At 35.4% G+C, this 14,682-nt stretch overlaps 1 protein-coding gene across 8 annotated transcripts in view; it reads right to left on the reverse strand.

The window, feature by feature from the left end:
* Positions 1-14,682, reverse strand: part of AKAP6 (A-kinase anchoring protein 6) — a 273,850-nt gene that overhangs the window by 92,228 nt on the left and 166,940 nt on the right. The gene's annotated exons all lie outside the window — the stretch shown is intronic.

A 14,682-nucleotide genomic window follows, 5' to 3' on the forward strand; every position in this document is an offset into this window, starting at 1 on the left:
AGAAAAGCTATACCACTACCACACTAGACTCTATTTACTATAGAATTACATATGAAATACATAGTTCAATTCCTCTGCCATTATGTAAACTTAAGCTGCATAAAAACATTGTTTCTTAAATTGAAGCACAAATTCCAGTTTCCACCAAACAAGGAAGTGGTCAGATGGCATTATGCAGCATATAGACTTACAAGGCTCACCTACATCTATATTGTACAGAAATGCAAGCTCACCTGCACCATTCTAAAAGGATGCATATCCCAGCTTGGCACTCTCTATATCTTTATAATTGGTAAATTTCTTGAGATACAAAATTGCAATTAATTCCTTACCAGAATTAAGTTGATCATAGTATCATTTATGTGGTCGTATCTGTGCCCTCATGCATTTTTTGTTGTTTTTGTCACAATATTCTGTTTAATTCTCCACATTATATGTATACCTCTCCATATATGTAGTTGTGGAGAAGGCTTCATTATAGGACATGAAAGAGACCCTGGCTCTGTCACAGATGCAACTACTAAATAAAATCACTTTGAGGAGCACACAGCTCAAAGTATCTTCCATGGAGATGTAGCTTACAGAAAGAGTTCTTTGGCAGGCAAGAGGCCATACAGACAGACGTGATCATCCACACTCTGTCCCCATAGCCAGCCAACAGGTCTTCTGTAGCTGAAAACACTTAGGGTAGAAGCAGTACTTCCAAGAATTCATGCTGGCATTTTAAATGGCAGTATGTAACAGAATCATAGAATCATTTAGTTTGGAAAAGACCTTTAAGATCATTTAGTCCACCACTTGGCAGTATTAGGCTTCTTGGAATTCAAGTGGCTTCTTGGAAGTACTGCTTCTACTGTAAGTGTGTTTTTGTTGTTGAAGCAAGATTGTAACTCTAATGTTTTGTGATGTTCTGTTGGTTTTGGGGGGGTTCTTTGGGTGTTTCCCCTCTCCTCCCCTTTCTTTTCTTTTCTCTTTTTCCCTGCTCCCTTCGTGCAATTAAAACGGGGACCTGGCTGCAGTTGACTTCTTTCTTAGTCTGTTACCCTCCTTGCTTTTGGCTTCCCTGCCTCTTCCACCCCCCATATTGCATACTCTCTTCAGGACTGAATCAGATTAAAAAATAATCCTATATCATAAAACGTGTTTACTGAGAACTGCACATTTGATTGTCCTATTACAAAGGACATGCTGTTTTTTGATCATGCAAGAAATTAATTCTGTTAATCAGGGCATGCTTGTTACCCGTTAAAATCTTAGCAAAGTGTTTTTATCATCATAAATGCCTTTATATGAGTAATAACGTTATCATTTCATTTTTCAATGTACTAAAAACATTATAACAATGTGAAACCTTCACATAGAATAAGCAAAATTACAAGGCAAGAACATTCTTACTTATCAAGGTACTTAAACTCATCATAGAGTTTTAGTACAAGTAACAGCACAGTGAATTTTAAGCCTGTCCATAGGAGCCATAAATTAAATTTTAGATAGAGCAGTGCTTGTTATAGCAGGCAGAACTTCAGGCAGTTCCCAGAGCCATCAGAAATAACAGACGGAAAAAATGAAAAAAAAAAAACAAAAACCAAAAAAAACCAACAAAACAAAACACACCAGTAAACCACAGCAGTATCTTTTTGTAGGGTTTCCCTTGGCTTTCAGAAATACACAGGTTTTTTGCTGATTTTTTCATAAAGATTAGGAACATGACCTGTGGCTTCAGGACTGTGGAGTGCAAACGCAATCAGTAGTGTGGCCTCAGCAGCATTGTCTTACCAAGTCCATGGAGGTGTCCTGAATATGCTGTTAATTTAAAGTCTGGACATTTGGCGTCTAATTCCTGACTGTCTCCCTGCCTTTGGTTCTGTTCGGTGTTAACATTAAATACGACATAAAAGTGTGGCATGCCCTGTGCACCAAACAGATCTCAGCTATGTACCCACAGAAGTTTCCTATATCACAAATACCAAAAAGCATTGAAGTATGAAAGGATTAACCTCTCCAGAGACTTTCAAGACAACAGCTTCTGACAACAGCATCCCAAAATTGCAATATGAAAAAAGTCCTTGTAAGAATGGGAATTAAACAATGGCCAGTATCTTTTGCTACTTTTCTTGTCTTGCAGGTCTGCTTCTCCAGCCTGCAGAGCAAGAGAATGACAGGCGGGATGCAAAAGAAGGGTTTGTAATTATTGGGGGCCAGATGGGGAACAGGCTTGCTCTGACAACAGAAAGGGCTAGATTGACACAAAGTGATTGCTAAAACCAGGCATAACACACAAATTAAGAAGGATGCAGATCCAGCTGAACCCATCAACATAACAGAACGCATTTCGTCAAAACTGCCACATGCCTTCCAGTTCCTCCAAGTGACACCTTTTCACGTGCCACGAGAACTGTCACACGCCCAAATGGTCCCATTCTTACAAACCCAGAAGAATTTGTCCCATGAAAGTAGTAATTCATCAATACAACCTTTTGTCTTGGATTTTTCCCTGTCCAGCAGAGAAAACAATTTGTTCTAGGACATCAGAACACAGATATGTTGTATTTAAACACAAGGTTGAATAACTTTCTGGGCCTGCCTCAAGAACCCCAAGTAGCTAAGAAGAGGAAAAACTAGTCAGACATGAAATTCTTTCCGAAAGTGCTAAAATTGTAAACTTCTTCTTACTTACTTAAAACCTCCACTATTTGCAAGTTCTAATTGCTCCTACTATTCCCTCTGTTTGCACTTTTAGAGCAACGAAGTAGCTTAAAAAGAGATTCTTAAAGAATCTGTCTATCATCCAAAACACTGATATTTCTAACAGTCATACTCCTCTAAAAGGCTTGTGTACCAAACCACATGAACAGGTAATGCATCTAGGATGATCTAAAGGGCTGGGCATTCAAAATAGCCATGCCCTTAAGGTTAAAGGTACCAATGCTCAGAATTCAGGACAGCACGCTTGTGCAAGTAAAATTCCAGAGTGATGGTGCACATTCCTCCAGCCCCATCTCTGCAGCAGATTGACATGTGTATTTCTATTTAAAAATAATGAGGGACGGTAGGTTTTGCAAAACCAATGCCTCTTAGCGAAAACTACCCAACGCATCCCAGGAAGGCGTGACTGAGCTAATGTAAAAATGTTACAGCTTTTCCTTGGAAATTTTGCTCAGAGAGTTACTTTGTGCGTATTTTGGGGAAATCTCTTTTCTCACCATTGGGAGCTGTATTGCTTCACAGTGAAGTGAAACCTGATAACTTGTAGAAAGTGTCTTCCAAGTTATCTGAATTTATTACATTGAAAAAATCTCACTTGGAATCAAATATAAGGTAATTATTTACTCCTTTAAAATTGCACTGTACGAATCTCACATTACTTTGGTAATTCACTTTCACTTTTTATTAATTTTACCATATTGTAATAATATTCCTGCTCTATGTTTTGATATCTTTTCATGAACAGGGATTTTTGTATAATTCTGTAATTTATGCTGAAAGGAACCTACATAAAATGGAGAAATTACTAGTAAGGCGATGCCATATTACAGAAAAAAATATGAAATCCTTCTGTAAGATACTACATCACTGTGCGCATGCTACATAGTAATTATTTTTAGTGCATAAACAGTTTCATTTTTTCCCCAAGAAGCTCCATTTCAAAATTCTATATGCTTGAGAAATGCTTCATATTTATTAATTGTTACAAATATATATGTTTAATAACTAGTTCCACTATTTCCTAGACATACCAACTCACAAAACTGCAGAAGTTTTAAGTTAAAGTCTCCTTTGATTCAATATTTTGAGACAATTATTTTGAGAGGATCAGTAGTGCCAAACATTTTCAAGTCCAAACTCTTACCCTGAGTGTACCTCAAAGACTCTTACTGAATGCTTATTTGATTTGTTCTGAAATGGAAAGATTCTTTCCATGCCTAGATTGTCTATTCGATATTATATTACCACTAGAGATGGCAAAGTTTCCTTACTATACAATGTAAGTGGTTTGGGTTTGGTTTTGTTGGTTTTTGGTTTTTGTTTTTTGTTTTTAATTAAGATCACTTTTTTTTTTCTCATGCAAGGAGAAATTAATGTATTTAATAGCAGAAAAATGCAGGTTAAGTATTTTTCTCTATACATCAATTTTTCTATCTATATACATGTGAGAGATATATATATGGGGGGAAGGGGGAGTTGAGAAAAATTAGAAACAGAAAATCCAAAAAAGAGTTTTGAGGAAATAATAAAAAAAAATAGTAGTAAAAATATTAGCAATTATTGTAGCAATAGCAAAATACATAGCTTAATATGCTGATTTGTACAACTGCCTCACCATGTACAAAAAGCAGGCACAGACTGCTTCTCCTTTGAGTTTATTTATGATCCTCAGATGAGGACCCTCTTGAAGCACCTGACACCTACTGAGGTAGAGGGAACTGTAAAAAGATAACTTTTAAACATAAAATATTTGTATTGCTGAGAGGTCAGCTTTGCTGCTGCTGACTTCATTGCAATTTGCATACTATTAAAGCATTACCCATAATGTTTGTAAAATTTAATTTTAAAGCTATGCAGTTAAAGATGTTTGCTGAATTGTAAGCATCTAGGACATTTGGGAAATTTGTTAACACTTTGATAGTTACTGTATTTCTGCCTCACTTTGCTTTTTATTTAATCCCCCCACAAACACACACTATTCTCTTCCATTTATGACAATGAATCTCATTTTAATGCAAGCTGAGGTACTTAAAACCCCCCAAGTATACTGCAACAGTACAGTAATGGAGATAACTTCCCCTTTTATTCTCAATATATTTAAGTTTGTTAAAAATGACACTAATTTATTTACTTTTTGCTGGGGGCTGAGAACCAATTATACTCCTATAGACTAGAGGTGATGGTTATGATTTTCTACTTCACTCTAATACAAGCTTTCTCATTAAATCTCACAGCTCGGTAATCACAGTCATCACATTTGTGTTTCTGTGCTGCATTCATACTCACATTCTCTTCCCCTGGATTTCCATCCTCCTTTCCCCACTCCCTCCCCCAAGATCTTTATTTACGCCCTGGCAGAAACTGCAAAATTAAAGATGTATAATGTGCAGATACAATCTTTGCTTCCTTTGCTCTGCCAGACTAGCACTTCACTCTAAAACACACTAACTTTGGAAAGTACTGATATTAACTCGTTTACTACAGTATGTGAACTACTGGTCCCCTCTGAAGTACTATAGAAAAGTTGTCAGATGATAATAAAAAGGATGGAGTAAAGCAGGAACAACAAGAATTACTTTACATACTAATAACAACAATTCAGTTATCAAAACAGTACAGAACGAGCCTGCCTTTATACTATTCTTTAAAAAATTCAGCTTCTTAGTTCTAGTTCTAATAGGAAAAGACTAGTTCTAATAGGAAAAGACTAGTTCTAATAGTCTTTTCCTATGGTTCAGGAATGCACAGTTGCACTCAGCCCAGTGCCTGTATCCTTATTTCAAAGAGAATCATTCAAACTGACATCCACCCTGTCAAGAATCTTGACTTCGAGCTGCTAATGCAGAATAAAAATCAATATAAATTTTGATCATTTGATGAATATTTACTTCTTTCTTTGGATCCTGGGGATTTAGAATTGAAAACTGCTGAATCAAGTCATTTTATTTTTTTGTGTTTGTGCCAACACCAATTTACTACCCTCCTGAAAGTTCCTGAACAAGATGTCTCATGTGGCATACTTGTTGTTTTTTCCTGTCAATCATAACTGTGTGCCAGTAGGGAACCATAAACATTTTCCTTTCATAGTTTTAGTTCTCCAAAAAGGAATATTTTGATTACTTCCCTGGAAAAAGTAAACTTGTCTTCTTTAGACGTACTGTGGAATGCCTATGTGTATTTTTCTAGGATGGCTGTTATACCTAAATTGACACTATCTATTAAGCGTTTTCTTATCAGTATGAGTTGCTTCATACAAAGAAACAGTTTACAATCACTGCAAACAAAGCTTAGTAACACAAGACAGATAAAGATCTGTATTGACATTATCACTTCCCCTATATATTCTGAAAAAAATGCATGAAAATTCTCACCAGTATAATTTGCACCAAATGTTTGCGAAAATGAAGATAGCAGGAGATAAATAAATCCCACAAGTGAGTAATGAAGATGCGACTCTAGTTTGCATTTCATCTTACAAAGAAATGTACCTTCAATCTTAATAAAATAAGCTTCTAAAAAATGTATATGTAAAGCTCCAATGTTTCCATAGTGACTCGGGGGTGGAGGGGTGGGGAGAGAGGGAAAAGGAAAGTCAATGCTTCTAAATTTGAAAAAGACCTAGATTAGTTTAACAAGAACTGTAAGTGCAAGCAATTTTCATCTTGCAAAATTTTTTTATATATGACTCAGTGGCAGACGGGCTTTATCTTCAGGAGCAATTTTGTTGGTCTCTTATAAATTAAATAAAAGTGGCAGCAGCTGTCTTTCAGAAGGCTGATATAGGCTTGTACAGTCATATGATATTATGTAGACAGATGTTTTAAATAAAATAAAATATTTAGATTGCTAGATACCTTACTAGATACAAAGGCAATTATAGGATGTCTTTGTTAAATTAAATTTCTTATTCTTCTGAGAAGAAAAAAAGGGAATTGTGCTGGAAACTGTACCAACAGGAAATGATTCTGTATCTGAAACAGCTGGAGACTGTAACTAATATAAATTTACTTGAAAATAAAAATGCTGTATGCCTCTAGAGACATGCAGCAACATGCAGTAAAAACAGATGTGATATAAAATTATTTTTAAAAACCTTTGTTTATATATATACATATAAAATATTAAGATATGATACACTCATAGGGAGACTGCTCAAGGTCAAGACAAAGTAACAGAACAATTAAAGCCCTAAAATATAACAAAAATTACATCTCTTTTTTAACAATAAAACTTCATTTTTTTCACATGTGCTGCCTTTTCAGAAACATGTTAGACACCTTACTTGGACAAGGATTCTAATGTGATAACACTTTATTGCATTAACAAGACAAAATTTAGTGGAACCCTTTTATCACAGAACTTTAAGGTAGATTCTATATTATGTGTCAAAGTGGTAAGAATAACTTTAAAAGAAAAGCCAACATCCAGCACCTAAATTCTTTAGATACTGTGTTTAGGAAAGCTTTCCACAGTGTAAAAGGGAATTTTGCCAGAGTAAAGACCTCATAATTGGGTCTTAATGAAACCTTTAAAAATGTACTATACATTCTAGAACATGACTATCTAATGTGACTCAACCTATTTGCTCTTTCCATTTTTACTGAAAACACCACAGTATTACAGACTAATTCTATGTACCTGTAGTTATTTTACTCTTTCCCAAGACTTCCACTAAAAACCTGCCATGACTCCAGGCCCAAACCTGCACAGTGATTTGGCTAAAGCACCTAAGGTCTTCACTTACTCATAAAGCAAACATTCTGGGAGGAGTTCATATGCCCAAAAGTGAGATTAAAAAATTTACAGGTATGCCTTTCAAATCACCATTGACAAAAATCCATCCAAATTTGCATGGCCACCTTCTTCCTTGTTCCTTAGCAAAATGATACTGTAAAATAACTTGTTCAGGATGTTTTTTATGTAATATTATTTTGCAATTTGAACAATTAATTAAAACTTTTTCTCTGCCTCATACCTAACAAAAACATCCCAGTGAAATAAACAAGTATACCCAAGATATTGGATGTATACCCAAGATATTATAGTCCCTATACAGCAAGAGAAGTAAATGATGTTAAAGATTCCTTTCAGAAAGCTTCAGGTTGGATTGCTTTCATTTTTTCCAATAGCCTTAATTGGCTAAGTGCCTTTGGGCCAACTAATATCCAGAGAGACCTAAACTGAGTAATCTTGTAAATACAATGATTTCAACAGATTTTCATCAAAGACATGACCATTACACAAGATACTGCCTGCTTGGTGCTGTATTACTTCTCATTTAGAATGTAGTTAAACTTGCCAAATTAATACAAGATTTATTGTTACAGTATTCTGTGCTACCAAGAGTGCAACAAACAGGAGACAGTTGGCTATTTTTACTTAAGTTTAGACAGATATTTAAATGGATATGAAGAAGCATTTTAATTTCACAAGGGAAAGGAGCCAGGTCCAAAGCAGACTGAGACTATCAAAATCACCCCTCTCAATATGTAGATGTTCAAGATGACATATGTCTGTAACAAATGTTCATATGATTATACAATTGCATAACTTAATCCTTTTCCTTCAAAACAATATTAGGACATATAACTGAGATGGCAATAACATATCACGGTATATGCTTACCTGCTGCATCTTTTTATTTTAACACCTGATCTATGAAAATGTGACTTTTCCGCAGCTAAAATAAGACGTATATTGACTCAAAGAATCTGAACTTCAATTATTACAGAAAATATCTGTCAAGGGAAAACTTTAATTAAAAGATGCACATTTCCAGTAACCATAAATAAAATCAATACTTTGTGGCCATTAGGTACATGTGAAAAACATTATACTGCTAAAGAGGTTGAGTATCACTACATGGGGATTCTGGGCATGCAGATTATGATAGACCTAAATCTGTTTCCAGATACAACAAAAAAAGTATGAGTTCTAAACCATCTATTGACCTTACAACATGACGTGGGACACAGGCTCCTTAAACGTGAAAATAGCAACAAAAATCATCACACACTGCTTAATCTAGATTCAAAAGAGGTCAGAAACTGATAACTCCTAAGTCAAGGGTCATTACAATATTTTAAAACAAATATTTTAAATGCAGTTTGGTAAAAGCGTTTTATTCTAATCACACAAATTCCTTAACCAGATTGATTGATACTGTAAAGATACTTTTACTTTTGTCATAACATTAATTAAAATGGAGGCATTAAGCCTGAGTGTTACAATAGAAAATTACAGCTTTTATTAATAGACACAGGCAATCTATTATACAGCTAGTCAGCACCCACTGTACTGGGATGGTCTAAGGCCTAAGGATATTTTTACCAGGAAAATATGTACAGGTGAGGGATCCTGATAATACAGCCACAGGCTAACCTTGTTCTGCAGGTTCTCTTTGCTGAGCACGGTTGAAAACTGACTCTCTAGCAGTCTGTTTCCATAGAGGATATATAGGAATTACGCTCAAAGATACTTGTGCATTACACGTACAAACAAAATTTGGATCCTACCACAGAATCCTACATCCATTCTTCAACTATGTGTCCAAACCAACAAAAGTTAGCATGCTTTTTCTGGATCTTGGTTTCATTATAACTGAACCATCAATGTCTTATTGGAGTAGGCTCATATTAAAAGTTCAAGTCCTGGAGCTATCAAGAATAATTACCATAGAAAGTTGTATGGTAGCAGGACATTATGGTCTTGTTTATGGAGCTTAGGTAGAATTTCCAATCAGCATGATTGCATCTATTTCTAGTGCTTTGTTAATCGCTTCCTGAAGCTGCTCATTAAAGCTCCTATGTCAACACGTAATGCTGTGGTGGCTGAAACAGATTTGGAATACAATCACATCTCTTGGCTTGGCTGAGATGTACACCGCAACATTGCACACTTTATCACAAATGCTGTTTTCCCATTTGATAAAATGCCTTACCATGTCATGGAACAGCGGTCATTTATTTCAGAGGAACAAGCTGAATCTTACACTGAGCGTGAGCAAACATCATTCTATTTTTGTCTCCCTCAACAATGGAATTGCAGTGAGACCAAAGTACAGCAATTTAACATCTCTCTTGCAACGGCCACAGAAGTGATGACAGCCCTAGACAATAATCACTTGCCAATACCACAGTACTCACCTACCAACTGTGACAGCTCTCATAGCCATAGACAATAATTGAACCGACCAATTCCACTGTGCTGCATGTGATTGGTGATATTATCCCTTTAAGTGTGTTATTTAAGTTTGCAATGCAGTTAATTGAAACCCTACTAGATGCAAATCAAAAGTTTCAGCCTTAATTGAGATATTTTGAAAATTGAACCCATTGCTTCAGGCAGGTGCTACATGAGATTCCATTAATATAGGTAATTAACATTAGCCTCTGCTTTAATTAACATGCACACTTTAATTAGTAAAGCATTAACCAACATTAAAAAATCTGATCTTCATGCATCACAAAAACTGCAAAGTTATGACTATGTTATTTTTTTCCAAGACTGTAAATTATACAACATATCAATTCTTTTTTTCTTTAACTACATCAAGGTATTTTAAAGAGAGAAATATAAACTTAAAATTCACATCCTTGTTTAACTGAATATTTAAAATGGTGGCAAAGATTCCTTAAGAATATCTAAGATATGAAGAAAGCTCACATAATGCTTCAAAACTTCAGTCTAAAATTTATAAATATGTATATTATGCATAGTGTGTGTGTATATCTAAATAGTCGCTTCATAAAGGAAAATAATTCTGTAATCAGATCCACTGCTCACTGTTAATTCTATGGCAGAGTCCAAATACATATTTTCTAGAGATGGTATTTAAAAAGTAAATGTCCTGTCATTAGTACCAGCTTTGTTGCCCATCATGCTGCTTGTAACACATTTTAACATCATGCTGCTCCCCAGAGTAAGTAAGCCTATGACTGCAAACACGTTTGCAAACATGAACTGAACGTCTTCCTGAGTCTGCTCAGAGCCCTAAACAACAACCTAAAGAATGAACCTGTTGCTCCAAAACTTTTTGTCCTACTGTGTCCCAAAGCCCACTGCTGAGGATCATCATCCCTGGAGATCAAATCATTGGAGAGCTGTAGTGATATAACTGAGCTGGTTCAAGATCAGCCTTTCTGCACAGCAGGTCCCATTTACAGTTCTACAAGCTCTATAAGCAAGGAAACAAGTGCAGTTACACCTATGCTTTCAAACCAAAACCAGGAATATTTCTTTGATACAGACAGGTCTTCATGACTCTGAACTGTTTTGTTTTGCATCTGAAATTAAAATTGTTATTTAGATGCACAGTATGTTCCCAGACATATCTAACATGAGGAACTCCATTCAAGCCTGTGAAATTAAATGGGGCAGAGCTCCAGCTTAATTATCCTTCTTTAAATAAAATTTAATATCAATATCTTTCAAAATACATTTCCAAACAGTGCAAAGATACCTTCATCTTCCTAACCCTTTCCTTCTGTTACGTACCTGTATGATTCTGACAGCTTTGTGATAAACATGGCAAGTTCCATTTCTACAATCTCATTATTACTAGATAGAAGATCTCAGATACACTCACTTTATTTCCTGGGTTTTCTTTCTCAATATGTAGAAGTGGAACGTGTATTAATTATTGTTATACAATTCTCATAATAAAATGCTGAATGTGCTGGCTTGCATAATACAGTCAGCTGAAACCCAGATCTGCTTCTACAATTTCTGCACGTTCTGAATCTCCACTACATTTGGCAGTGAAAAGAATGGACAATGTTAAAGGACTATATAGTCATATTGCATCCAAATATCTGCAGATCTCACAGACAGCATGTACATGTGCAGAGAAAAGAGTATGTCCTTTCTGAAGCTCCTAGAAGTACCACATCAATGTCACATCAGGGTTGCGTTTGTTTCTTTGTGTTAAATGGGAAAGAATTTTCATGATAGAAACATGAAGACAAAAAAAAAAAAAGCTTTAAAACTGGAAAGATTCATTCAATTTTAAACACTTTTTCTCCATAGGAGTAAATCCTACATTGTCTTTCATATTCATAACATACATACATACACACACACATCTCAAATGCAAGGCTTTCCAGACACTGAATCTACAATCCTTCCAGCTTAAACAATGACAAAAAAAAAGCTAGATCTCTTTGGTTCAATTTGCCAGATTTTGTTGGATTCTGCAGGACATATTCTGGAATTTTGACAGTTCTCCTTGAAATTAAGAGAGCATTACAGCTAAAAGACTATTTTGCTGAGTGCTTTTCATGGCATGCTGTTGAATTCGCCATATTTTATACCCTGCAAAACCACAGCTAGACTGAAACCAATATAAATAGTCAAAATCTGTCCTGACTTGCATTTGAGTAACCCATAGAGATCAGTAAACTACTGTTTTCTGTAAAGCAATGTGACAATACTTTTAAAACACTGATTTTCACAACAGAGAGTTCTTTAAGGTCTGTGCATATCCAGATTTACATGTAATACTAAATGAATCCACAAATTTTTCTTTTTTTTTTTTTTTTGGTCTTATTTACTTGGTTGAATTTAACTATGTATTTTCTTCTCATGGGAAATAACAACTAAACAAGAATAAAATACATAAAGGAAGTGCTTAAAAAAATTCTAAGCAGCATTTTGAGAATCAAGGTAGTCTTGTCTGGAGGTGAAGAAGCCACAGTGTATTGACTGTAAATGATCACAGAGCCAGGGAAATGCCTGTTCCTCTGTAGAATATGCAATAACTCTCATGCAGGACATGCAAAAGGCCAGCTCTGCTATAGCCCCATCAGAAAATCATCCTCAGATCACCGTTGCAACATAATAAAAGAGCTAGCTCATTCACTGTTTCAGAGGAATCCTCCCTGTTGTTGGGCAATGGAGACAACCGAAGGATACAATGAGAAACTTCAATTTTGATTGCAGTAATCTTCTGCAAATGTTGTTGTTGAGTGGCAAAGAGTTTCTAGTTGCTTTCCCAGCAGGCTCTACTACCTACATGAGCCTGAAGTTAGGGTGATGGATTTCACAAACACTGTACTCTTCATTAGTCCCAATACCACAAAGTTAAAATAGACATGCTTTCCTTTTAATACCAAACTAAAAGTTGGGAGTAACTGGCTCAGAAATTCTATCATATTAAAATTGGTTATTTATTCTTCTGTGTCACCGTTTCTGAGTTTCTTTATGTAAACTTGTTCAGACCCTTATTAAAAATAAGCAGCTTTAGAGAGTCCTAAAATAGTAAAAACACACACATCATACAATATTATGAATAAGCAACTTCCAAATCTGCTAAAAGCATCAGTTTTAAAATATGAAAATCAAGTTCTCAGTCTGGTCAGTGCAGTGTTTTTCTTCAGTAAACAATCGGGTAAAAGTTTTGGGACTTCCAGTAATACAAGAATTATAAACATACAGGGAATGAAGTACACTGCATTCATGATATTTTGAATGGTTTCTTCCCTCCAGTCCCCCCCAAGTGAGGTCTTTAAAGGCTAAACCTAGAAAATGAAGGATGGGTTGCATTCTGTCAAAGTCAATGGCAATTTTCTTATTATTATTTCAAAAAGGTAAAATATGCTTTCACAAATCATGTGACAAAAATAATATCTATATATAAAAAAACTCATAATTTCAAAGATATGGATTCCTGACAGCAATATTCAACATATTGTTAAGAAGGAGAATGCATATCGTAGCACAAGTATCATGATATGGGGTTGCAAGCAAAGAAGAGTTTGAAAGCAAGTGGAGTCAATGCTTTTCAGTTATAGGAAAAATTCAATTTTACCTCTCTAAAAATAATGTAGCTTCCTTTTAGCATGAGAAAAACAGGACAATATAGGGCTCAGTTAATAACTTGGACTGGAACTTCAAATGTCAGCCTTGTTTCTCCATAATGCTGTAGGAAGAAAGGGCTGGGGACACCAAATTTTTTTTGCTCACTGTGGGAAGCAGATTTTGCCTTCCTGTAGCAGCTACCACTCCTTCCACACCAGCTTCTTCATTTGCAGCTGTAAGTTTCTCATGATTTAGATACGGACAACTGCAGACAGCAGGGTCATAGCAACCATAGACAACCAGCTACCTTACATTGTGCTGAGAGCCATCCCTTCAGCTTTCTGTTCTTCATTTTCCCGACCTTAACAGATGGTCTAATAAAAGATATTAAACTTTGCATACCCTTATCTACAGTTCATAACTTGTGCTTAAACACTAAAGTATGTTTTAGGAAGTCTTGCACCATACGGAGTCTGACATGTTCTGAAGCACTACTTCAAACATGCCTGGAACACTTCTGTGACTACTAAAAGCAAAATGTGCATGATATACAACACCCGATGTCCTTTTCTTAAGAACAATGCCTTTTCTTAGGCTATGAAAAAACATAGTTAACCTCCTTTATGAACTGGAATGATAACTACTGTTTTTGCCTGATGGATGCTTATGAGTAATTTGGCCAATGTGACTTATACTTACAAAAGCCACAATGAATAAGAGAATGCAACTTTGAAGTTAACTCACTAAACCAATTTTGAAAACCGACATTTTATTTTTCTGTGTTCAAAATGCCATAATATAAAAGACACTGGAACATTAGAAGCAGTCATTCTGATAAGCAGTATATTATATGGCACGTCATTTACAGAGCCACTTTTTTTAAAGAGCAGTGCACCATAACATGTTCCCAAATGTTAGTGTATACTTTTAGTGTGAGCTTAGAACTCCAATTAGCATCAATTTTAATTTGATAGAACCTATTCTAATTACATAAAATCAACCCTGAACTTAAAATCTTACCACAACATAGGAGCAGTCCACTTAAAAGTTTATTTTTTTTTATCTTGTGCTTGCAAGGTTGTCCCAGAATCCTGGAACGACTATTTCTTTCTCTGTTGATCTTGCTGCTTGCCAATACTGACAGTCACTGTGTGTGTATCCGGCAGAACTTTTGTTCAC

Source organism: Strigops habroptila, chromosome 4 (genome assembly GCF_004027225.2).
Source record: "Strigops habroptila isolate Jane chromosome 4, bStrHab1.2.pri, whole genome shotgun sequence".
In the NCBI taxonomy this organism is placed as follows: Eukaryota; Metazoa; Chordata; class Aves; order Psittaciformes; family Psittacidae; genus Strigops; species Strigops habroptila.